General features: G+C 41.9%; 1 protein-coding gene across 4 annotated transcripts in view; it reads right to left on the reverse strand.

Annotated features, from left to right (window-relative positions):
* The window catches only part of LOC119620795 (uncharacterized), a 72,141-nt gene that overhangs the window by 21,535 nt on the left and 23,296 nt on the right, over nt 1–27,310 (reverse strand). For 3 of the 4 annotated variants that reach the window (XR_012092823.1, XR_012092822.1, XR_012092820.1), the window contains exons 4-9: nt 22,482–23,771; nt 21,720–21,868; nt 12,843–14,207; nt 12,361–12,581; nt 6,953–7,098; nt 636–692 (exon numbers count right to left, since the gene is read on the reverse strand). The gene's annotated coding sequence lies outside the window, so the exon portion shown is untranslated. Of the gene's footprint in view, nt 1–635; nt 693–6,286; nt 6,787–6,952; nt 7,099–12,360; nt 12,582–12,842; nt 14,208–21,719; nt 21,869–22,481; nt 23,772–27,310 lie in introns of those variants that run through there. The other variant, XR_012092821.1, reaches the window with a different exon arrangement.

The following is a 27,310-nucleotide window of genomic DNA, read 5'->3' on the forward strand; positions in this document are numbered from 1 at the left end:
TAAATTCACTTCCCACAATGCTCCTGCATCCCAGATAGGGCCCCTTAGAGGAGGCTCCATTCATAGTCTGCTTAGCAGACAGCTTGTATCTACAGCTGCAGCTCCACCACCTAAAGAGATGGGAAGGTGCTTGGGCAGATCCTGTGCCTGACCCTCTATCTAAGGTTATGTCAGCCTTATTTGCAAAACTCTTCTCATTAGGTATGAAAATATGTTTTCTTTGCATTGCCATTTGGACTGAAGAGCAGCTGTGAAACATAAGATTAGGCATATGTATGGGTTCCCGGTATTGCCAGGTGGGGCATGCCAGTGCTAGCGCAGGGAACAGAGCAGCCTCCCCTGGCCCTCAGCCAAGGCGCTCAGCCAAGGCGCCCAGCCAAGGCGTCCAAGTGCACCTGATGACACTTGCTGATCACAACCACTTTCCTCAAAGAGATTTCAAGGTTTTACACATTAACGTGACAGCCTTCATATGGAAATTGGGCTTTCCAGATACTGGAAGTTAGAAACAGGGGTAGGCAGGTGAGTCTTCACGGTGGTCTCCCCTGGGGATGAGAAGGATCTATTTTGTAGCTTTTGCCGATTGCCATGGTGTGAAGACTCTCGCCATGGCCGATTTTAAACGACTGACTTACTGTTCACGAGTGTGAAGTAAGGAACAGAGGTCACAGCTGGCTCCAGCACTCCTGTACCTGGGGACAGAGGAGGAACAGGAGGACATGAGGCCCATACGTGACAATGACATACATGACATTAGGTACATACAATGTTTAATCAAGACTTAAAATGTCAGAGTAGAACCATGTCACTTTATTACTTGAACAGTTGAAATAAATTTAAAAGCATTTCACATTTAACAAGCTGTTAATTATTATTCATATTGCTTTTCTCAATTTTGTTGTACCACTGGCAAATTTTCAGCAAGATTGTTTGCATAGATATGTATTATATATACACACATACATATATACACACATAGCATATATATACGCACACACCACCCCACACAATACATATACATATGTTAGAGTCTATCCACACACGTACACACATGCTAGAGTCTATAATCTTCTAGTTAGTTACAAGAAAATGGCTCATCATGATCCTTAAATAACAGAAAATAGATTCCCCTCCAATAATATGAATCCTCCTATGATTTCCCTGAAATTACTGGAAAATACTAATTAATTATACCTCGATCTCACAGCTTCGAACCTAATTAACAAATTCACCCAAGAGTCAGAACAGGCTGAAAACTGCAGCATTGCCATCAGTGAAGCCAAATGAGAGACAGAGGCTAAGCGTTGAAGCCCAAATAGACCTTTGAGTCTTGCTTCCATCACGGCGTCCACCTGCAGAGCAGCTGGGCAGACACCAGCCAACCAGTTTGCTCAAATATGAAAATCTGATTTTATTTCGTGGCCTAAACCTCAGAAGAAGGTGAAAACCCTCTGATATTGGGATGCTAGTCTAAGGACTAACACAGGGCCAACCCACCATGATTGCAACAGATCAGGCCAAAGCATAGGTTCTGAGGGCCTGCAGCCAATTTCTGCTCACGTGTGTTTAGCCTACTAGCAGTAGCTCCCAATTGTGAGGCATACACCACACCAGGCTTTTCCAAAGCTTTATTATTAACCTGGACACAACCTGCCGGACATGTGAATTCCATTTTAGAGATATGAGTGTTCAGAGAGGTTAAGTAGCATGCCTGAGGTCTCCCAGCTGCTAACAGGAAAATCGGGATTCTTGCTCATAACTGTCTCACTCCATGGATAATTTGTGTGCAGGCAAAGTCCTCATGCTTGGCCAGAAGCTAGGCAGGTAGTTGCTGAGATTCTAGGTATATAATCATCAGGCACAAAACCTGGCCAAAAGAGATCAAACAGAAGTCCCCTGGAAATAATCATCATCCGTGGAGCACATTTTCTGTTTGGGGCACATCTCGACGCCTTGCACACCTCATTTCAAGTAGGCCCTCCAATGCCTTAAAAAATACTTATCAACTTCACAGCCAAAAACCCGGGGCCTTAACCAAGGACACCAGCCTTATCTGACATTGAGCTATTCTGCTTCCTTGCCTTTTGCAGACTGAACCCTGAAAAGGCTCAACACTGATTGCAAAAGTCTTGTGGCCTAGCCAAAGCTTCTTGCAGTTTCAAGGGTCTTTGGCTTGATCTCATTACCAGACAGAAATTCTGGTGTGAACAGGCTTCCCTCACTCACAATGGACCAGCTGGCCTTGCTGCCAGGAAGTCACCATTTTTCCAAAGATGGTGCTAGGATCCAGGTCCTCAGGAGGAACCATCTACAGATGGCAGGAGAAGACCACGTCTCATCTTGAGCAGAAACACATGAGTCCAGGGCTTGGCTGAAGCCAAGAGCAGGAGTAAACAGGCTGGGATTAACATGAGGTCTTGCTGATACCCGGAGCCAGTATTCATTAGGTATTAAATTCCCGCCCCACAATGCTTGTGGGTGCTTATATAGTAAGAAGGAAAACAAACACTCTCCCTCTCTCATTAACGCCAAAACATCTACCTCCCTCTGTCAACAACTTTTTTCTTTTTCTTTTTTTCTTTTTTTTTGAGGTAGAGTCTCACTCTGTCACCCAGGATGGAGAGCAGTGGCACAATCTCAGCTCACTGCAACCTCCGCCTCCAGGGGTTCAAGCTATTCTCGTGTCTCAGCCTCCTGAGTAGCTGGGATTACAGGTGTGCACCACCACGCCTGGCTGATTTTTGTATCTTTAGTAGAGACAGGGTTTCTCCATGTTGGTCAGGCTGGTCTCAAACTCCTGACCTCAGGTGATCCGCCCACCTCAGCCTCCCACAGTGCTGGGATTACAGGCGTGAGCCACCGCGCCCAACCCCTCTATTAGCTTTTAAAAATGGCATTCTGAACAGAATGAAAGGGTCGTCATTTATCTGTGGCTCTAGTTGCTATTGTGCTACCTTTCTCTAGGGATCCAGTTACTGACCCAGGTCCTCATCTAAGTGAGGCTTCTCATCTCCAAGACATGGAGAACTTCAGCAAGGCTGGACGTGGCGCCCCCTCCTCCACCAGAGGTGCCGTTTCCCAGGATGGCACCTCCACTTCCCCAGGTCCAGGCTCCTCTTGGCAGCCCCTGGCTTGGAGTCCTGGATCTGTGCCCACGGTGGTAGGTGCAGACATCAGACCGGCACAAATCATGAACGTACTTTCTGTTCAACTTTCAGGATTGGTCAGTGATGAGCAATGAGAGACAGAGTCTTCGCAGAAATGACAGGCAGATAAAAGTTTCACAGCTGACACAGAACGTGGAAACTTGAGAACCTCGTCGTTCGGACTAAGACATGGGAGCAAAAGATAAAAACCTAGCCCTATCCTGTAAAAACACTTTTCAAATGCAAAAGATATCTGTAAGCTGGATTTTGAGTTTGAGATTTTCATAAAGCATAGTAAGAAAAACTCCCATCTTAAAATTACCATTGTCAGAGAGAGTTCACAAGGGGCAAGGTGAGCAGCAGCAATTAATAATTTAGCATTCATGTAATATCTGGCATTTGCAAATTGCTTTCCCATCATCTTTTCTTATTGCTGCTCACAAGCACTGCAGGTAGGGAGTCAGCGATAATTATTTCCTATGCTCAGAGAGGTGCTGGGTCAGTAACTGGATCCCTGGAGAAAGATAACATAATGGTAACTAGAGCCCGAGCTAAATGACGACTCTTTCATTCCGTTCAGAATGCTGCTTTTAAAAGTTGTTAATACAGGGAGGTAAATGTGTCAGCTGCATTAATAAGAGAGGTGTGGTGTCTGTTTTCCTTCTTACTATGTAAGAGCCAGCTAATCAAAATACACATACAAAAATACCACCGACAGAAAGGGTCCAAAAGAGGTCGTACTTTCATTCATACTTTGGGACATGACTTTTGTTATTTAAAAGCAGAGACTTTAGAAATTTGTATGTGGGTATTTTCCATTTTGGAGAGACAGACTTTGAGACCACAAACCGTAGTCAATATTAACTATGCTTTAACTCTTCTAAGATCAGAGCAAGCACGTCATCAGCCACATAGGGAGTGATCCAATCTTTTCCACTCTTGTGTATATGAGTGGCTAGCCAGTGGGAAGGGACCCTCATCTTTGCTGTATGAGTTGAGCCCCTGCCTTCTGCTGGGCACCATACACAGACATGGACAGCAAGCCCGGCCTGCCCCTGCCTTTGCTGGAAAGAAGGGGCATCCTCATCTGTCTATGCTAAGGCCTGTGGGAAAGCGTGATCCTGGGCAACAGAGAAGCATAGTGTGACAGGTCCGGAAAGGTGTTCTGAGAATGTGACATTGAGCTGACGTCTCAGGGTGCGTAGCTGTTAACTGGCAAAGAAGGGAAGAGGGAACACCACGTGCAAAGACCCAGAGGTGGAGGCTGCACAGGTCACTGGAGGGATTAAAATGAGGCCAAGAATCCAGAGCTCAGAGAGTGAAGGCACGGGAACAGATGGAAACAGAGAGCCAGGGCTGGGAGACAATGGCCACACACAGAGGGCAGCACTCAGAAGCTTAGGCTCCAAGACTGAGCCTGACCTGCCACTTAGCAGCAGCCACCATTGACGAGTCCCTTACTACCTCCATGTCCAGCTTCTTCACCCGTAACTGGGGGCCACGAGAGAATCTATCTTACAACATTCTTCAGAACAGTCAATGCTCCATAGAGTGCACATAACACACTCCAAAAGGGGGTCTGTTTTACAGCAGAGACATAAGAATCTTCTTTTAACCTGTACTGTTCTCATCCTGACATTTTCTTACCTTTAGGCAAGAGTTTCCCACCCTATGTTCTATGGGACACTGTCCTGTAACGTATTCTGAGAAAGGGTGCCTTAATTGAGTGTGAGAAACATTGCATATGGCACATTTAAGAATCTGAAAGTCCCATAGTTTAAAACAAAACAAAACTTTTTGTAATCAAGTGTGTGCCCTAACAAGTCAACTATCCCATGCCACTTCCTTTGTGCTGGAGGCGAAGCTGTCACCTGTTCATAATCTATGTGTCTGACTCCAAGAAAGTTCCATGCAGAGAATGTTGAGAGGCGTCAGCCAACAATCATTCTAGACTCCGGTGCATGCATCTGCAGGCCTGCAGCAGAGCAGTTTCGCTGTTGTTATTTAGGAAATAAATTAGCTCCAAGTACCCATTTATGACACAAATGCTCAGGCAGTCCTCATTTCTCAGAGCTTTTGCCCGACCTATAGCTATAATTTTCCATTTATTCAGTGCATGACTTCCAGGGAACAAATCTGTGTTACTTGAACGATAAGACCTTATTAAATGTTATTTCATCTCTCAGTTTCAGGCTCCTCATCTATAAATCACAGTGTCAGACTAGGCAGTCTAAAAGCCCTTCCAAAACTAGGATTATATGATTCTATGTTAAAATCTTTCCAGGTTGTGCATTTTATGTGCTTAGGTGGCCACTGAGATGGACCCAGTCTCGATATGAGCAGATGGACACACATCCATCACAAATGGAGGACAGATTTCTAGGCCTCCGTGTGCTTCCATTATTTCGTCCCTTTTAGCAGTGCTAAAGATTATTCACCAAATGCATGATCATGATTACTTTTGTGTGTGTCTATTTTTAAAAAAGCATTAAGTACAGAAAAATACAAAACAATGTAAAAACAATAACATACAGGAAAAGTGCCCAAATGCTAACATTTGTTAAATCATGAATATGTATGTTTCTGGGATTCTTCTTTGTTTTTAAATCTTTCAAAATTTAATAATGATAATCTTCAGTGAGTGATAAATTCTCTTAATGGCGATCTCTTCACAACTCTCTGAAGTCATCTTTTATACACGCTTCATCGTTTCCTTGAGTTAACGGTGTCAAGGCTTAAATTTAGAAATAGAAATACACCCCTGCTTCTTGCCCTGCAAAGTTCATGTTTGGCGATTATCTCATAGACACGGCATTATTTGCATGAGACCAAAATTAAGCTCTCACTAATGGCAGCCAGGAGCTAAAACCACATCCAAACTGTAATTGCATTTCAAAATGACTTCTATGTCCTTACTGTCAGAGTCCTAGGGGGAGTTATTTTCCCATTAACTTTATCTGAAAGGAAAACATTTCATACTATCTCATCTAAATCACCTTGGGAAGGACCACAGCCAATATGCCATTTTATTTTTGTTGAAAATAAACATTTTTGTTGAAAATATTTTTTCATTTTATTGAAATGAAGTATTTTTCCATTTTGTTGAACAATTTTGTTGAAAAGAAACATATGATACATGGTAAAACATCTCCAACTCCATCCAAATTATTATAAATTTTGAATTAAGCCTAGATTTAGACTGATGTTCAATATGTTTACCTGTTTGAGAATAAAGGCTTTGTAGTACTTATTCATATGCAAACAAGTGAATCTCTTATTAGATAATTTTTTGATGTATTATTTGTATAGAATAGAGGAGTCTGATTCCTAACGAATGCTGAACTAACATGATGCCCGGCTTCTTTGGCCAAAATTAAGCTGACGAACTCTGGAGGTAAAACCCCATAAAATGGAGGTAGGGGGCAATGCTATTTTAAACTCATGGGGAGGTGGATTCGGCCTAGGGCAAGAGCAGCCTGGGACGTTATGCAAGGCACTGGGGGAGCTCAGCTTGCAATTTTCACTCATTTTCTTCATTCAGTTCATGTCTGCACCCAAAACCGTGGCAACTCTGGTCCCTGGTCCGGATGGCCACAGAAGGCACATCAGAGAGGTCCAGATTTTCTGTGCTCATGAAGAGCTGAAAAGATTAAGCAGAGACTGGTCACTTCAGGCGGTAGCTTGTGCATCTTCCCTGGGGCTGGTGAATTCCAATCTCACTGTGTTTCTCCCTAAGGCTGCTGCTCCCAGCAGGGTAGTGGGTGAAGCCCCAAGCTGAGGAGTGGTTTTGTAGGGTGGGGACTAACCATGACTGTGTTTTCTGGTGCCAAGTCTCTGCTACAAAGTTCATCCACTCCATTCTTTGAGCTCACTGGGGCTGAGGTGGTGGAGTCAGGCCTTCCTCAATGTGCATGGTTGACAGAGTAGCCAATAACCCAGAAGGCAAGGCGCTCTCAGGAGAAAAAAAGAAAAAAGAAAGATTGTTAATGGGCATAACACTTTAAGAAGAAAACCCTTCTAGATTACAGCCTCCATCAGAAGCAGAAATATTCAACCAAGAATTCATAATTAGACTAATAAACATTTGAAAACAGATAAGGGGATATATTAGCAATATGAATCCAAAAGAATGCCATAGAAAACAGTCAAACATTTGGTATGAAAAAGGTTATAGTTGACTAAAAAATGAAATGAATAGAATAAATATCAAATGGAAGCAGCTGAGGAGCACAATAGCAAACTGGAAGACCAGAGCATTGGAAGAATATCAATCCCAGAAAGAAGAAAAAAAAAATTAAAACTTTTGTAATTGGTAAATACAAAAAAAAAAAAAAAAGAAAAGAAAACAACACAGAGGAATGAAATACATGCAACTAAATCCAAATAAAAGGAGTTCCAGGAGGAAAAGAGGAAAATTAAAATGGGACTCATAAGTATTTGAAAAAATAAGATATAAATGTTCTAGAATTTTATATAAAATATGATAGTTTACATTGAAAAATCTCATACAGTACCAGAGAGGAGTTTTAATAAAGTTTTAAAATAGATAATACTTTAAAAAAGGAAAAATTGTAAAGCAGCCAGAAGTGAAGAACATATTATATGTAATAGGTCAAGTTCAAGTAACACCAGACTTTTCAATAGCAAGAATGGATGCAAAAATAAAAACTGGATTGGTGTTTGCAAAATATTAAATAGCCCAGATTGTTAGATCTAGCCGAAACAGCATTAAATAGGATGGTCACCAAACTTACAAGGCCTTAGAGATACTGTCACCCAGAGGCCCACATTGACAAAAGTTTGTAGATGAAGTGCTTAAATTGAAGAAACAGATGCAAGAGATGTTGCAAGTGATGATGGTGGTATGAAATAAAGATAATCAAATATATTGCAAAGTTTGTTGTTATCTTTATTTAGTCATTAGGACAAGGAAGAGATAAATATGCCCAAAATATACAGAATTAATAAGATAGATCTTCACTATCCAATATGGTAGTTACTAGCCTCATGTGGCTATTTAAATTTAAATTTGAGTTAATTAAAATTAAATAAAACTCTAAAATGTGTTCCTTTGTCACACTAGCCACATTTTAAGGGTTTAATAGCCCTACGTGGCTGCTATATTGAACAGCATAGCTATAGAACATTTCCATCATCACAGAAAGTTCCATTAGCCACCACCGCTAAGATAGAAAATATTAATAGGATGGCAATGTTTGTAGGGAAGATGACACCAGTGAATATGAGGGCACACAAAAGTTCTATCTTATTATCAAAGAAATAAAAAATCACAATTTTTTAAAATGTGGAAAGGTGAGCAAACAAAAATAATAAATTAATATGGTAGAATGGATCCCATTATACGAGTAATTACAGTAAATGTAAATGGGCTAAAGTCATAGTTAAAAGACAAAGATCGAAAGAAGGGTTTACATATTGTATACAAGAGACCCACTTAAAGCATAGGGGCATTCAAAAGCAGTTTGATGGCATTGGTTCAGCTGTATGAAATTGCCATTTTTGTAGGACAAAAAAGGATGGATATTGCCAATTTTATATGGTTCAATGTTTTAAGAAATAAAAGACATAAATGGTTACCAACAAAAAGAAAGCTAATACAGCTGCATCGATACTAGATAAAAGAGACACTAAGACAATATGAAGAGTTAGGAATAGAGATTATCACTACATTAATTTGAAAAGATTCAGTTTATTGAAACGACAAAAAGAAATTTTGTCAAATGTATGGACCTAAGAAAACACTCACAAAATGTAGCAAAAAGAGTTAAAACTGCAGAAAGAAGTTTGATAAATTCACCATCATATTGGATTGCTATGACAATTATTGATACATCAATCAGACAAAAAATTCAGCAAGAATAGTTGAACACCACAATTGACGAGTTTTCCCTAATGGATGGATACAGAGTTCTATATTCAAAAATTAAAGAATGCCCATTTTTGTCAAGGACACATTTATAGCAATGAATTACATTTAATAACTGATCAAGAAGCTCCAGTGTGCATCAAAGAACACCACTTAGGCTAGACAGCTCTATGTTTGCTTAGGCAGAGTCCTATAAACTCAAACACAAAGTCCTTGAGATCAAACCCAACCTCCACCTAAGAGGTGACTCTCCCAGAAACTTCCTTTAAAAGTTCTAAGAATGAAATCACTTCTCCACCAAGGTACCACCTGCTAAGACTCAAGGCTCAATAGAGTGCTATACTCCCGTGAGTTCAATGACTCTCACTTCTATTTACTCACACAAATAAACAGATTGTACTGAGCAGTACAGTGACCAGTTAAAGCCTAATGGAACAGGGTGTGAAATGGGACTTTTCCTATTATTTAAGAATTTTGGCTAAAGCCACAGAACTTAGGTTGATGAGTGCATCATCATTCTAGAGAGAGAGGCATTGAACACTTTGTCACCCAACTTAATAAAAACATCACAGATCCAGCCCTGCTAATTAGCATCAAGCTCCATCACGCATCTCCAGCGTAAGTAAGAGATGACCTAGAAATGCACAAAGTGTTGCAGAGAACTAGCAGAGAAACTGGCGGCCTAATTTGGAGCAACGTGTCTTTCTTCTCCTCAAACCCACCCTTTAAAAAGTCTGGGAGGCTCCCAGGGAATCACTCTAAGAGGCTGGGACTGCCTGCAAGGTTCCATGGGCTTCCCCCTGGCTGGAGTTTGGCCAGCAGAGCTGCAGAAACTCCCAAGTCCATCTTGCCCCGTTTGTAGACCACAGTGAGACAGCTCTCAGGGGAACTTGTCCATCTCAAAAAGGACAGACATCTCGGGTCCTCTGGGAAATTGAAGGATGCTTAAGAATTTCCAGATTCCTCAGGATGAAGCACCCACATGACACGCAATCCTGTTTCTTCGTTGTTTGGACCACACCCTAGTGCACTACTTGTCTGCACTGCTATGCACAAAGCTCTGCACTCTCTCACCCATCTGGTCAAGAGTCCCTCCTGGGAAGAGGACAGAGAAAGGAGGAGGACATTGAAACCATCACACATTGGAGGGCTGGGCTATGGCTTCCCACTCAGGATTCTGTTCTCTGTGTAAAGCACCCCATTCCTTCAACTGGTCCCTCTGCAAAATACTTTCTAATCATTGACTATCCTGGCTTCTCTACTCTGTCTTATTCCCTTTTGCCAGTATCGCTGTTCCAGTACATTGCCCTGAAATTGCAATAATTCCACTGCAAAGTGGGGCAAATTAGGGAGAATAAACACCACTTCCTTTAAATGTTCTAAAACCCAGGATTTTTACTTACTCACTAATACAGCAAGTCTGAGATTCCTAAGGTCTCCCATCATCACAGAATTAGAGACCAAGTAATTTTAGCCGAGCCAGATCTCTTCCCCTCATACATCTGATTTTTTTTCTTTGTTTGATAAGTTGGATAAGTTATGAATATGGGGAAAATGTTGACAAAAGATTAAAAGTACAAAAAGCTTTGCATAATTTTTCCCCCAAAAATATAACTAAATCACAATAGTAATTAAAGCCTTGGCTTCTTTTATTTTTAATCCTTACCAATTTAAATATTTTCCAGAACAATTTCATTGTCTCCAAAAATAGTCCTTCACAGGACAAAAAAAAATTAGCTAATAAATTCTTGCATAGAAAATTGCTCTGCATCTTATAAATATTTCACAAACATTTGCCAGTTTATTTGTTTTTCTAAATGGTTTCTTATTATTTCTTTGTTTAAAAGGTCCTGAGCCATGAATATATCATGTCCGGGGACTGCAAGATAACAAACTTTTTTTTTTCTCTAATCACATTGTTCTTTACAATTTGATTTACCTCACTGTATAAATTCATTTTCTTGGCATGAGAACAGCTGTCTCGTGGCTGTTGGGGGCAAAGCTGGAACTCTCAGGCAAACAGCCAGGCTCTCCCGTCTGGCCTGGTGTCACCACCATCCCTTAGGGCCTCTGCCTGAGACAACCCCCCACTGATGCGCAAACAACATCCCAGCCTCGTTTGTATCTGCAGCAGGATTCACAAGAGGGCTGACTCCTAGGAACCTGAGATGACCATTTGCACTGGTGGATCCTCACACAGGGCATGGAGCAGCAGGGATGGGTCCTATGGAGGTGGGACAGGAAGCCTGGGTTCCGGCTCTTCCCAGCCTTGCCCGCCAGCTGGAGCAGCGTGTCACCACAGTCGCTTTTGGTTTTCAGTCCCCATCCCAGGTCCCTACTGTGACTCGAAGCTCCCGGTCCCTTCCTTTCTTTCCCTGTAGGTTCTCTCTGTGTTGTGCAGTTCTCGCAGTTATTTCAGGAAAGTTGAAACCCCTAGCCTCTTAGTGAGCACACACACTCTCAGACCTTCAGCCCTTACGCTGTCACAATTTATAGGTAAGACCTACATAGACCTGAAAGCTTAATTATCATCTGCGAAGCCCTCTTTGATGCTGTTCCCTCCCACTGGCAATGCTCTTGGGGGCACCCTAACACCTGGTTTTTCTAAAGTAACTCTAAGTTTAGCCACTATGGTGCCCTTCGCTGCAAGGAAGACACGGTCTCTATCACCAAAGAGTTACAATCAAGTTCATACAATAGCATTTATTTAAAGTGTAATACGCTAAGTGTTTGTGTGTATTAATTCAATTACACTAGTAGGAAATGTAGCAGCTAGCATTCGTGAGTACTGGGTGTACTCCAAGTGCTTTGTACATATTAATCACATTAAATGCAGTGACTTGTTTTATCCTCACAAAATGCACTGACATTGCTTTCAAGATCTAGTTCATTTTGCAGATGGGAAAAGTTAACTTGCCCTAGGTCCAGCGAATAAAAGCAGAGACGGGGATTTGGGCCTAAGGAGGCTGGGTCCAGAGCCCATACTCATAACAAACACGTTACCCTCTCCAAACTGTACCACCCACGAGTACAGTTAACAGCTCATTTGGAACAACTAATATTCTCACGTGTTTCAGGAGTGCAAAGGTAGGCGAACTCGCTTCCAACTGAGCAGGGGATTTTAAGATGCGGGATCAGTTACACCAAGACAAGTATGTCAGAAGCAGAGAAATAATTCCCATCTGAGGAGTCTGTGCAAGCACAGAGGAAGCTTCCCAGGTGCCCTTCGCCTGGTGCATCCCATTAGCATCCACCCTGACCTTTTTCTCCTCTCTCAGGGGAATCAGAGCTTCCCTCATTTCCAAAACAGGAGTCACTTCACTGTACCTTGCTATAGCGGCCACACACCATCAAATGGAACTTGTCCCACTCCAACTGTCTTCTTCTCTTCCATCCTAAAAGAAGCTTCTACCCTCTTTCTCTTCTCTTCACTGACAACCTTCCTGAAAATGATGAGTTACATGTTCTCCTGGATTACATAACTAATCAAACAAGGCTTTCATTTGCCTGCGACACAGGTAATGAGAGCAGCTCTTCTTGACGTATAACTGAAACAGAAAAACCCTTTATTTATGTTTTTAACTGTTATTTTAAGTTCAGGGGTGCAAGTGCAGGTTCGTTACACAGGTAAACTTGTGGCATAGGGGTTTGTTGTACAGATTATTTCCTTACGCAGGTATTAAGCCTAGTACTCATTAGTTATTTGTCCTGATCTTCTCCCTCCTCCCACCCTCCACCCTCTGATAGGCCCCAGTGTGTGTTGTTCCCCCCATGTGTCCATGTGTTCTCATCATTTAGCTCCCACTTACAAGTGAAAAGATGCGGTATTTGGTTTTCTGTTCCTGCGTTAGTTTGCTAAGGATAATGGCCTCCAGCTCCAACCATGTCCTTACAAAAGACATAATCTCATTCTTTTTATGGTTGCATAGAATTCCGTGTACCACATTTTTTTAATCCAATCTATCAGTGGAAACCAAAATTAAGAGTGTCATATGCTGGTGCCTCAACGATCCATCTGAAGACAGAAAAAAAAATTAAAGGGAAAGAAAACTGATTGGATTAACATAGAAAGCTTGGGCAGACTTGGATCTGACTCCCTCTCTTCCTTCCCTAGCCTAATACTTAATCCCTCACCAATCTTAGTAAGTTACACACACCAAGAACTCAAAACTCCCAGTTGAAGCCCTCCTTCACCTTCACGCTTTAAAAGGAAAAAACTCCTAAATGCCAGGAGTTGCAGTAATCAGAGGACACTGCCCTGATGGCATACTGTAGCCACACCATTCCTTTCCAATGGCATAGAGAATCTTTAAGAAATTATGCCCCAAATTTGAGCTATAAGTGTCCAAGAGTTTGAGAATTCCATCATAATTGCAATGAAGTTAGTTACACAGTTACCATTCTTTTAAGGACTACTCAGCTAAATGAGGAAATGTTCCAGCCTAGGGCCACTGAAGATGCCTCTGATGCAAAACGTCTAACGTTTGCAAGTAAAAGTGTTAAATCCCGAGTGATTCCATAGGGTAGCAGTCACCAGTCTTTTTGGAACCAGGGACCAGTTTTGTGGAAGATAATTTAACATGGACTGGGGGCAGGGGTGATGGTTTCGGGACGATTCAAGTGCATTACATTTATTGTGCATTTTATTTATATTATTATATTTAATATATAATAAAATAATTAGACAACTCACCATAATGTAGAATTCAGTGGGAGCCCTGAGCTTGTTTTCCTGCAGCTAGATGGTCCCATCTGGGGGTGATGGGAGGCAGTGACAGATCATCAGGCATTAGATTCTCATAAGGATCGTGCAGCCTAGATCCCTGGCATGCACAGTTCACAACAGGGTTCGAGCTCCTGTGAGAATCCAATGCTGCTGCTGATCTAACAGGAGGCAGAGCTCAGGTGGGAATGTGAGCAATGGGGAGTGGCTGTAAAGACGGATGAAGCTTTGCTTTCTCACTCACCTCTCGCCTCCTGCTGTGTGGCCCAGGTTCTAACAGGCCACGGACCATACCAGACCAGTCCTTGGCCTTTGGGGACCCCTGCCATAGGGTACAGGATGTACTGATGTCGAATCAAATCATCAAACTATGAAAAAGAAAGTCAAAACATGTGCCCCGAACTTCCACTTCTAAATGGTAGGTCACAGCCAATGCTGCTGATCTCAGGAACTAAAACAAAACAAAAGAATAAAAAATCATTTTCAAAGCATTGGAGAGATGTGGAATCAACGAGGCCTAAATAAACTTTCAGAGAGAAAAGCCAGGAAGAGGGAGATGATGGTTGGTATCTATTTTTCCCTGGAAACATCTTCCTATACTGTTAAATAGGTAGAAGCCCAATGATCAGATTTGGGTCAGGTAGAAGATGCCGCTGGAAGAAGGAAAACCAGAAAAGCTTTCAGTGGTACCGTAGGGCTAGGGTGACAAATCATATCTCAGGTGAGGGTCCTGTAATGCATAGCTGATTTAACCCACAAGACATTTGCTGGGTTTTTTTGTTTTTTTTTTTTTTTTTTTTAGCTGAGTAGTCAGGGGAGTGGAGGCCTTTAAAGAGCTAGGCCAAAAGTTCCTGAAAGGCAAAGTAAAATTTCTGTCAATATTTGTGACTAGGAAACAAAAAGCTTCCCAGGGAAGGGACCTGAAAAGAAATCCAGCACAAGCTGAAAGTGAATTCACACCAGGATCTGCAGTCACTCTTTAGGGGGCACCAGACAAATGTGGGTATCAAGGCTCAGCCACTGGCAAGAGGCTGCTGGTGCTGGAGACGGAAAATAAAGCAAAACTTTAGTGTTTGTGAAGGACGAAATTCACGTGTAGGGCATCCAACCCAACCATTCTCTCCATCAAGACCTTTGCCAAATTCTGAAGACGAGGTCAGGAGTGTGAGTGCTGAGCTTAAACTTCTCTAAGGCAAAGCTGAATCACCCACAATCATTCAGAACTCAGGATGCAAAGACTTTCCAAGCTCTCAGATGAAGCCCTGAGAACAGAGGTAGGCTGAACCTGATCAAAACTACACCAATTCGTAATGGCTGGACCTTGGGAATCAACCTCCTCTGCCTCAGATAAAAGACACGAAACACTTTCATGTGGAAAATAACATCGTTGGAACCTCTACAGTCTTTTATACAAAATATTCAGCTTACAAGAAATTATTAGATCTGTGAAAAGATAAGACCATAGACTCAATGTGCTTTAATGTTTTTAAAAGCAAACAACAGAATTAGTTTCTCAAGTGACCCAAATTCTAGATACAACAGACAATTATTTTAAAGTAATTATGATTAACATATTCAAGAAAATAGAGGAAATGAGAGGCAATAAAAATAGAATAATGGCAATTTGCAAATAAGAATTAGAATTATTTTTTAAATAAACTATAGAACTAAAATCATAATATCCAAAATTAAGAATGCAATGTATAGTTTTAACAGTAGATTGGACATAAAGCTGGTGAACTGGAAAGCAATGCAATGGAAAAACACCCAAACTGAAGGAAAGAAACTAAAAAGAAAAAAATCATTTTAAGAAATTAAGAGAAATATGGGATATATTCAAAATGTCTAAACAATATATAATTGCATTACCAGGGAGGAGAGAGAATGAGAAGCAATATTCAAAGAAATAATGACTAAAAACATTCCAAACTGATGAAAGACATCAACCCACACATTCAAGAAGTTCAGCAAACTTCAAGCAAGATAAATATAAAGAAAATCACACCTAGATATATTATTGATGTCAGCTTTCTAAAAATCAAGGACAAGAAGAAAATATTAAAATCAGCCAAAGAAATAACATATTCCCTTCAAATGAGGAAAAAAAGAAAAAAATTAATAGCTGACTTCTCAAAAGAAATCTTAGAAGCAGAAAACAAGCCGGGCATGGTGGTTCATGCCTGTAATCCCAGCACTTTGAGAGGGCAAGATGGGCAGATCACTTGAGGTCAGTTCAAGACCAGCCTGGCCAACATGGTGAAACCCCGTCTTTACTAAAAATACAAAAATTAGCCAGCCATGGTGGCAGACACCTATAATCTCAGCTACTCAGGAGGCTGAGGCAGGAGAATTGCTTGAACCTTGGAGGCAGAGGCTGCAGTGAACTGAGATCGCATCACTGCATTCCAGCCTAGGCGACAGAGCAAGACTCCATCAAAAAAAGGAAAAGGAGGGGGAGGGGCAGGGGGAGGGGGAGGGGAAATCATGGAAAAAGAAAACAATGGGAAATTTGTAACTTTATATGCTTTTAAAGAAAAAGGAAGAAACTTACAAATAAAGAACAGAGCAGAATTTCAGTAATTTTTTTTTAAATCTTTAAAAATCAACAAGATCAAAAGTTATGCTTTGAAATGATAAATCTCTAGTAAAATAGAACAAGAATAAAATGCAAACTACCTAATAAAAAAGAAAAAATGAACTATAACTACAGATTCTACAAACATTAAGAAGATAGAAGAATATTATGAACAAATTTACTCCATAAAATGTGGTAATCTGGATTACATCAACAAATTCCTCAAATACAATTTACCAATTCTAACAGAAGAATAAATAGAAAATGTGAATAGTCTGGTATACATTAAAGAAATTAAATTATTATATAATTTACAATTAATTATTCAGTTTATTCAGTAGATTATTATTGAATTTATTATTAATATTTCCACAAAAAAATTCAGGCACAGGTGGATTTTTCATTTCACAGGAACAATTAACAAGTAATGTATTACACCATTAAAGGACTATAAGGAGAGGAAATACTTCCCAACTTTTATGGATGAATCTCTCTCAGAACATATACTCAAAAATTATTTAAAAATATTAACATAGTAAGTTCAGTGATATATACAAAAGATACCATATCATGAAGACATAGGGTTTATTTCAGGACTGGAAGAACAGTTTTGCTTTTAAAGGCAATCAGTCTAATTCATCATATCATCAGAAAAAAAGCTGGGGAAAAAATCATGCTTTTATGTTAATGCAAAACATTAGACAGAATTCAACACTATTCATGATTTTTTATAAAAACTCGAACTAGCAATATGGACAATATATATGGAGATTCTTCGGGGGAAATGGCAAAGATCTATTTCTTGATATCAGTTATCATTGCGAGGGCTTCCATCTTGAAATAATTCGCTAAGCTATACATTTGTTATGAGTGGGATTTTTCTGTGTCTATGATTTATTTTACAATAAAAATGTAAATAAAAAAGGAAGAAGTTGAAGAAGTTAGCAAGATAATCTGAATATCATGAATCCCATTAAGAACTTATTTTTTTCAGACTGTGATGAGTGTCTGCACCTGTGTTCACAACTGGAAATTCATTATGTCCCACATCATCTTTAAATTTAAGTGAAGCAACACTATGCAGTCTACTCTATTAAAATGACTTACTATCTTTAGATGATTCATTTACAGGTTGAGTAAGGGAAAATGTGTTATATCCTTCAGTTGCATGGCTAGAATGCTGAACAAATAGGATTCCAATATCATACATTTATTTTTGACCTATCACAATGCAATTATATATTACCTTTAATGTTCTCACGGGCCTTGCAATTTTTTGATAGGAGAGTTTGCAATTATTTGAGGATATGCAAAGGATTGAGGGAGGGAAAGGGTATGGAGTGTATTTGGGGTGTGTATGTATAACGTGATTGTGTTTGTTTCTGGGTGATCTGTGTTATGTATGTGAGTGTGTATAATATGCATTTGGTGTGTGTGAGGGATGTCTCTGCGTATTTGTGTATATCTGTGTGTTGTGTATGTACTACACACTGTATCATGTATGTGTGGTGTGTGTGTATTATGTATGTGTGGTGTGTGTGTATTATGTATGTGTGGTGTGTGCGTATTGTGTGGCACATGTGGCATTGTGTTTCATCGTATTGTACTGTGTGTATTATGTGGTGTGTTTGTAGCATGTGTATTCTTTGGTGTATATGTGGTATGTGTCTGTGTTGCACTATATGTGTGTTATATGAGTATGTGTCTGTGTTACACTGTGTGTGTATCTGTGTATGTGTCTGTGTTGCACTGTGTGTATGTTATATGTGCATGTGTCTGTGTTGCACTGTGTGTGTGTTATATGTGTATGTGTCTGTGTTGCACTGTGTGTGTGTTATATGTACATGTGTCTGTGTTGCACTGTGTGTGTGTTATATGTGATATATGTCTGTGTTGCACTGTATGTGTGTTATATGTGTATGTGTCTGTGTTGCACTGTATGTGTGTTATATGTGGTATATGTCTGTGTTGCACTGTGTGTGTGTTACATGTGCATGTGTCTGTGTTGCACTGTGTATGTTATATGTGTATGTGTCTGTGTTGCACTGTATGTGTGTTATATGTGGTATATGTCTGTGTTGCACTGTATGTGTGTTATATGTGCATGTGTCTGTGTTGCACTGTGTATGTTATATGTGTATGTGTCTGTGTTGCACTGTGTTATATGAGTGTCTGTGTTGCACTGTGTGTGTGTTATATGTGCATGTGTCTGTGTTGCACTGTGTGTTATCTGTGTGTGTCTGTGTTGCACTGTGTGTTACATGTGTATATGTCTGTGTTGCACTGTATGTGTGTTATATGTGTGTCAGTGTTGCACTGTGTGTTATATGTGGTATATGTCTGTGTTGCACTGTATGTATGTTATATGTGTGTCTGTGTTGCACTGTATGTGTGTTATATGTGCATGTGTCTGTGTTGCACTGTATGTGTGTTATATGTGCATGTGTCTGTGTTGCACTGTATGTTATATGTGCATGTGTCTGTGTTGCACTGTGTGTGTGTTATATGTGCATGTGTCTGTGTTGCACTGTGTGTTATATGAGCGTCTGTGTTGCACTGTATGTGTGTTATATGAGTATATGTCTGTGTTACACTGTGTGTATGTTATATGTGCATGTGTCTGTGTTGCGCTGTGTGTTATATGAGTATATGTCTGTGTTGCACTGTATGTGTGTTATATGAGTATGTGTCTGTGTTGCACTATATGTGTGTTATATGAGTATGTGTCTGTGTTGCACTGTGTGTATGTTATATGTGCATGTGTCTGTGTTGCACTGTATGTGTGTTATATGAGTATGTGTCTGTGTTGCACTATGTGTGTGTTATATGTGGTATATGTCTGTGTTGCACTGTATGTGTGTTATATGTGCATGTGTCTGTGTTGCACTGTATGTGTGTTATATGTGGTATGTGTCTGTGTTGCACTGTATGTGTGTTATATGTGGTATGTGTCTGTGTTGCACTGTGTGTGTGTTATATGTGGTATGTGTCTGTGTTGCACTGTATGTGTGTTATATGTGGTATGTGTCTGTGTTGTACTGTGTGTTATATGTGGTATATGTCTGTGTTGCACTGTATGTGTGTTATATGTGGTATATGTCTGTGTTGCACTGTATGTGTGTTATATGTGTATGTGTCTGTGTTGCACTGTATGTGTGTTATATGTGCATGTGTCTGTGTTGCACTGTGTGTTATATGTGGTATGTGTCTGTGTTGCACTGTATGTGTTATATGTGGTATGTGTCTGTGTTGCACTGTGTGCTATATGTGGTATATGTCTGTGTTGCACTGTGTGTTATATGTGCATGTGTCTGTGTTGCATGGTACGTGTGTTATATGTGCACTGTGCAGTAAGTGAAAGATGTCTGTGCATGCATTGTGTGTGTGATATGGTTAGACGATTACACATTCATTAACAGAGTTATTTTGAAAAACTTGTAATCAATCCAGGAAAGGGCTACCCAGAAGACTGAGTCTAGAAATCCTACCATGAAGGAATAGAAAGAGCAGGGAAAGATAAACTTGAATAGAAGACAATTTAGAAAATGAAAGCAAGATTTCTTTTTAACTGGCTGAAAATGTCCAAAAAGGAACTCATGAAAAGGGACAAGGCTTCTCCGTGTAGATACAGAAGGCAGAATGGAAGCTTGTTATTTGAAATGCAATTAGACATCTAAAAAAAAAAGCAATTTACTCCTTGCTGAGTGGAGAATTTTCTGTCACAGCAGGTATGCAAGTAGAGGTGAAATGCAGAGCTATTGGGGTTGGGCCGGATAACCTCAAGATGCTCTCAACTGCAAAAGGGTTAGAAAGAAGAATAAAGAGAGTGCTAGACCATGCCCAGCCTTGCCCATCCCCATGCCCTTGCTGGCAGGTGCTCAACAGAACCATGCTCTTGGGAAGGCACAGTGAAATTATTGGTGGCTGCTCCTTGGATGGTTCCCAATGAACTCAATGCTGAGGGAATCCACTCTAATACCCTCTCCTTGAACTGGAGAGCTATTACTCAGATCAAGATACAGGCAATCTCATAATTAAAACCTAAGTGAAGAGGAAGGATCATAGATCAAGACCATCAGAAGTCAACACCATGGCATACAGCATTGTCCCAACGGGTGGTGATGGAAGTAATAAGAAGTATGGGGAGCAGAAGAAAATTTAGCTCTGCTCTTGCTTCTAACAAGGTTTCCACATATTTCCTGTGTTAAACAAGTAACTCATCTTAGATTATGGAGTCAAGGCCTATCCACTTTTCCAAACACAGCCACAAGCCCGGAGAAACCTAGAAAATAATATAGTCATTAGCTTTAACTACGGGCTTTCAAAAATTATCTGTAAACACGCATGCTATTTTTTCAAAAGGCAAGATTTGGCCTGAGCAACAACACAATTGAGAGTCTCTGGCATCTCCTTTGTGTACTATGGAATATACATCCATAATCCATGCAATTTTTAGTAGTGGAATCTATCTTCTGCTTCCATCCCATTCTACACATCACTTCTGGCTCCATCCCATTCATCTTCCAGGACCTGAGGACTGGGGATGAGACTTGGCAATGCCACAGTTGCTCCTGCCTGTTACAAATTAATTTTTAGGTAATTCGATAGTGGCCAAGCACATCTTTACAACCATCCAGCTCAAGTCAATGTGAATGCAATGATCATGCATTCTTCAAACTGCATCAAAAACAAGCAGATATCTTGTAGGTCCATTTCCTGTACAATATTCCTAAATGTTCAAATCTCCATTTTAAAGTTCTGATGAAACAAATTCAAGTTAATATTACTTGCTAAAAACTAGAAATGATCACAAGAATTTCCTAGCAGCTTTAAAATACCCCCAAACTGGAAACAATCCAAATGTGTATCAATGAAGAGAAAGGATACCTCTCCTGTGCAATGGAGTATGACACAGTATCTAGGTCAGTTTAGGCTGCTATAACAGAATATCATAGACCAGGCAGATTTTATTTTATTTTTATTTTTATTTTTATTTTTTTGAGACGGAGTCTCGCTCTGTCGCCCAGGCTGAAGTGCAGTGGCCGGATCTCAGCTCACTGCAAGCTCCGCCTCCTGGGTTTACGCCATTCTCCTGCCTCAGCCTCCCGAGTAGCTGGGACTACAGGCGCCCGCCACCTCGCCCGGCTAGTTTTTGTATTTTTTAGTACAGACGGGGTTTCACCGTGTTAGCCAGGATGGTCTCGATCTCTTGACCTCGTGATCCGCCCGTCTCGGCCTCCCAAAGTGCTGGGATTACAGGCTTGAGCTACCGCGCCCGGCGACCAGGCAGATTTTCTGACAAATATTTATTTCTCACTGTCAGTTCTGGAGGCTGGGAAGTCTAAGATCAAGGTGCCAGCAGATTCATGTATGAGGAGGGCTTCTCACCTGGTTTGGAGGTGGCCATCTTCTTGTATCCTCACATGGCAGAGAGAGAGAGAGAGCTCTGATCTCTTCATCCCCTTGTGAGTGCACTAATCCCATTCATAAAGGCTCCATTCTCATGACCTCCTGATACTATCATGTAAGGATTTAGGCTTCAAGACATGAATTTGAGAGGAACACAAATATTCAGTCCATCAGTCCATAGCACACAGCACACACATAGCACACATTTTCACGAAAAAGAATGAACTCCTGATGGCTGCAACAACATGAATTAGTTTCAGTGGCATAGCTAAGTGAAGGAAGCCACACAGAAAAGAGCAGATGCTGTGTGATGCCATGTATATAAAGTTCAAAACCAAGCAAAGCCAATCTATAGTGAGAAGGTATACTGGTCCACTCTCAGGCTGCTATAAGGACATCCCCAAGACCAGGTAATTTATAAAGGAAAGAGGTTTAATTGACTCACAGGTCTACAGGGCTGAGGAGGCGTCAGGAAACTTACAATCATGCTGGAAGGAGAAGCAAACACATCCTTCTTCACGTGGCGACAGCAAGGAGAAGTGCCAAGCAAAAGAAAGAAAAGCTTCTTACAAAACCATCAGATGAGCCGGGTGCAGTGGCTCACACCTGTAAACCCAGCACTTTGGGAAGCCGAAGTGAGCGGATCACTTGAGGGCAAGAGTTCGAGACAAGCCTGGCCAACATGGTGAAGCCCCACCTGTACTAAAAGTACAAAAATTAGCCGGGCATCATGACACACACCTGTAGTCCCAGCTACTCGGGAGGCTGAGGCACGACAATCGCTTGAACCTGGGAGGCAGAGGTTGCAGTGAGCTGAGATTATGCCACTGCACTCCAGCCTGGGTGACAGAGAGAGACTCCATCTCAAAAAAAAAAAAAAGAAAATCATCAGATCTCGTGAGAACTTACTCATTATCACAAGAATAGCATGGGGGAACCACCCCCATAATTCAATTACCTCCCACCAGGTCCCTCCCATGACATGTGAGGATTACAGGAAGTATAAGACGAGATTTGGGTGGGGACACAACCAAACCGTATCAGAGGGGTCAGGGTAAACATGATTCTGGGGGGCAGGGGATAGTGACGGAAAAGAAGTCCAAAGAGGTGTTCTGAGGTCTGGCAATATTGTGTGTCTTGCTCTAGCTGGTGGTTAGCTACATGGATGCATTTAGTATGTGAAAATTCATGGGGCTGTACATTTGATAAATAGACCCATGGAAAACAATCGGTAAATGAGCTCAATAGGAATTTACAAATCTCCTGTAGGAGGATGCTAATGTAACACAGCCTAAATTATAATGCCATTTCGGGGAAGTTTTGTGGCCTCAAATACCGTTAGGAAACCCACAGGCAATGGGAAGACACTTGGCTCAAGGCATTGGAATACCAGAATCATGACCCTTTTTGGGACTAGAAGATCTTGGAAATCATATACACCAAGCCCCTCAGTTTACAGATTTGGAAATGAGGTTCCCAAGCTTCCGTTGTTGCAAATATTGTCTGGAAGACAATGCCTTCAATCAATGGAGCTCAGCCCTGGCTACACGACAAAACCACCTGGAGAGCTTTAAATCATATTGATATCCAGGCTCACCCCCAGCCTAATTAATTTATAATCTCTGGAAATGAGGGTCCACATCAATACTTCTACCAGCTCCCCAGGTGAGTCTAATGACTGCATCGAATCACTACAGCACCCATATCTTGCTTAAATTTGTTTCGGATTACTCTGCCAGACCCTTTGCAAAGCCTGAAGCAATGGGCCCAGGAGTGGTGAGTTTTGTTCAGCACAGAGGGGATGTGGGAGGAGGAGAAGCCCAAAGAGAGGCTCAGTGAGGGTGAGGGGCCCCACCACCCGCTCCCCCCACCTTGCCTGTAGTTGCCAACATCACCTGCCTCGAAGCCAGGGAGAAATGCTCTTCCGTTCTCTCTACAAGATTTCCTGTCACTTCCTCCCAACTCACATTCAGTGGTGCCAGTTGCATAACCCAAGGAGCTGTTTTCTTAAAGTTCAAAGTCAAAATGGATCTGGCACAGAAAGAAATTCAGGATAAATTTAGTCAAGATCTCTGTTCTGGCAGCACAGACATGGCTTTGACTCGGCTGCGCCATGAGTCCCGATGCACAGGCTGGAGGTGCACACCCAGATCTTCAACTGCAGCCACAAATAATGTCAGGTAGCGTCTGGGCCTTTCCCGCCACTCCCAGGAAGTCATTATGCCCCATCTTCGGTTTCCTCTACCTGTAGGAAGAGCTCGACAACAATGCATTTGCCACTCTCACAGGTGTGGACCTCCCAGTGGGATGTGTCCAAGCAGGATCCGGGAGGCAACTGTCAAGTTAGGAAATGAGATTCCTTGGAGGTGGGCAGGCGAACACAAAGTAAGTGCCCACCAGTTACAGAACACTCAGCACTTCATATGCATGCCTTGTTTTAGTCCTTGCACATCACCCGTGCAAGCCATTTGCTATTTTACCATCTAGAGACTAAAGGCTCAGCCTCACTGAGAAATCTCACAGAAGGTTAGAGAGAGCATCTGGGTTTGGACACAGGTCTTCGGGATTCCAGAGACCGTGTGTGTTATTAATTCCTCTGCTGCTTTCTAGATAGTCTTTCATTAAAATCGTAAGAGATGGAAAACTAAATAAAATATAGGTCTATTTTGCTCATTCACCCTTTCCTTTGTTCAGCCATCTTTCAGTGAGGACCCACCACGTGTGAAGCACTAAATTGTTGGGGTTCGTGAGAGCTCATCACACTCACTTTTACCCAGCCAGTTTGGAACTGAGAAAAAGGTGCTAGAGTCATGTGGATAAAGATGGAAGATCCCAGCCATGGTACTGGAAAAGCAGAGTGGGAGAAGACAGCTCAGGCAAGGGAGCAAAGGTGCAGCTCGCCCCCTTTTCAGAAACAACTGACCGCCAGATCTGCAAGCCCATCCACTGGGGAAGCACCTGCCCTGTGAAAGTTCTCAGAATCCAAACAGAGTCGCTAATGTTAAGAAAACCCTCACAACTAGAGCCAGGGAAGCCATGAAGAGCAGGTTCTAAAACCATATGCCTGACAACAACAACAACAACAACAACAAACTCCAGAAAAACCACAACTTTGCTCAAAGACCATTGCAACCTTATGCAAAAAAAAAAAAAAAAAAAAAAACTTCTGCAAGGACATCTGTCCAGCAGCTGCCTGTCCAACATCAGCTGGTATCACCCTTGCTGTTGATCTTTGTAGCCAACGGTAATTATCTCAAAAGTAATAATTAAGTAATCCTCCTCATTTTTTTTCCAAAAAACCTTTGCTTTCCTTTATCTCCCTGAATACAGGCATAGTTTACTGCAATGTGCATATTTCCATTGCAATGCTCTCTTCTCAGATCATCATCTTTGCTTTCAGAGAGCCTCTCTCTGTTTTATGTAGGTGGACAACCCTTACCTCATAGAAGAACAAGCAGATGGAGCAGGGTGCACCTGATCCATGCACCTTTCCTGCAGTTTCATGTCCCTGAGATATCTAGAATAGGCGAAGCCAGAGATTGAAAGTAAATTAGAGGTTTCCAGGGACTGGGGAGAGGCAGCTGAAGGGGATTATTTAATGAGTTCAGAATTTCCGTTTGGGATGATTAAAAAGTTTTGGAAATATTAATGATGGGTACACAATATTGCGAAGGTACTTATTGGTAATAAATTTGTACACCTAAAAATAATTAAAATGGCAAATTTTATTTTACATGCATCTTCCCACAAAAAAAAATAAATTCCAAATAGACTTCTGTTGATACTCCTTCTCCCCTCCGGCAACCATCCTGTCTGCTTTGAAAAGTGTTATTAGCTCTCAACGCCAGAAATTCATTCCTCCTCTCCTCTTTTCTTTTGAACATACCTCAAGCAGCCTTTCTTCCTGCTGCTGCACCCACCTGGAGGAGGTGATGGGACAGTGTGGCCAGGGCTGCAGAGAGAAGTGGGGCAGTGATGCGTGAACACCTCGCTGCTGCGAGAGTGGCAGGAAACATGGGCAGAATCCAGACAGGGGTGCAGGGACCAGGGAGGGTTGTTGGTTTTGCAATAAAAGACACGACAGCACGTGTGTGTGCTCCTGGGAAGGATCCAGAGGAGGGGACGAATGAGGCCCTGGGGCGCGAGAAGCAGCTGCAGGTGAGACCAGCACTTCCCCTAAGGGAGGGGAGGGATGAGGCACCACATCCTGCGGCTGGTGCGTTTGGCCCTGGAGCTGGGAGGATTCTATTCTGATTGCTCCTCCTCTCTTCGCAGCAGAGTTATCAGAGCAGAGAGATAGGGTTGTGGTTGCAGAGGTCCAGGGAGAAGGCTGGAAATAGCCATTGCTGAGAATAAGTGAGAGGACTGACGATGGAGCAGCAACAAGGAAGGCCCGCCTGAAGATGGTACTCGCAGGTGAAGAACGCCAGTGTTGAAATGCAATCACAGAAATACACAAGTAACAAAGTCTCAAATGAAAAATGTCTACTTTGGAGACTTCATTAGTTCCCTAGGGCTGCGTAACAAATTGCCAGTAACTGGGTGGCTTGAAGAACAGATACTTCTTCTATCACCATTCTGGAGACTGGAGTTGGAACTCAAGGTGGCAGCAGGGCTGGTTCCTTTCATGCGTTCTGGGGGAGGCTGTGTCCCAGACCTCTCTCCAGCCTCTGGTGGCTGCCAGCAGGGCTTGGCGTCCCTTGACTGGAGACGCATCAATCTCTGCCTCGCTCTTCACATAGGGTTCTCCTCTCTGTGTCTCTGAGTCACTCTCCCCTCACTTGCCTTTTCAAAAGGATGCCAATCACTGCATTAGGGCCCACCCTCATCTTAACTTGGTGGCATCTGCAAAGACCCTATTTCTAAAAGTCACATCCACAGGCTCCAGGGCTAAGACATCAAAGTATCATTTAGAAGGACACAATTCCATGCATGAGAGGGGTACAGATGATATATCATGAGAGTGCAGAGGAGAAAAACATGATTATTCCCAACTAGGGCATCAGAGAAATCTCAGAAGAGTTCTGAAGAGAAGGTGGGATTGGTGGTTGGGCGCGGTGGCTCATGCCTGTAATCCCAACACTTTGGGAGGCTGAGGCAGGCAGATCGCCTGAGGTTGGGAGTTCGAGAAGGTGAGATTGGGACATCTGAGGCCGTCTACAATCCTAGCACATTTTTGACACACAGGTGAGCATCATTCTTTAATGCCCATTAAGTGGGCACACAAATAGGAATCTGGGCAGGACAAACTTCCCTGCCTGCCTCAAATCCTCGTTCATCTCTTACTCTGTGACTTTGGCAAGTTGCTGAATTTCCCGGTGCCTCAGTGCTTCTATTCATGAAATAGGTATTCATGAATAGGTCCTCATGAAAAGAACATTCTCTCGGGGGGAACTTCATAATGAATCTGCTATCAGTTGTGTGTCTTGGTAACTTAGATACAAGGAGTATGTCAAACACACCAAGCAAAGGGGGTGTCTCCACTTCTTTCTGTCACAGTGGAGAGCTGGCATTCACAACAGTGAAAGGGTGTGTTGGATTTCCAGGTCATTGTGCAGCTCCTAACCATG

This window comes from Chlorocebus sabaeus, chromosome 4 (assembly GCF_047675955.1).
Source record: "Chlorocebus sabaeus isolate Y175 chromosome 4, mChlSab1.0.hap1, whole genome shotgun sequence".
NCBI classification, from domain to species: Eukaryota; Metazoa; Chordata; class Mammalia; order Primates; family Cercopithecidae; genus Chlorocebus; species Chlorocebus sabaeus.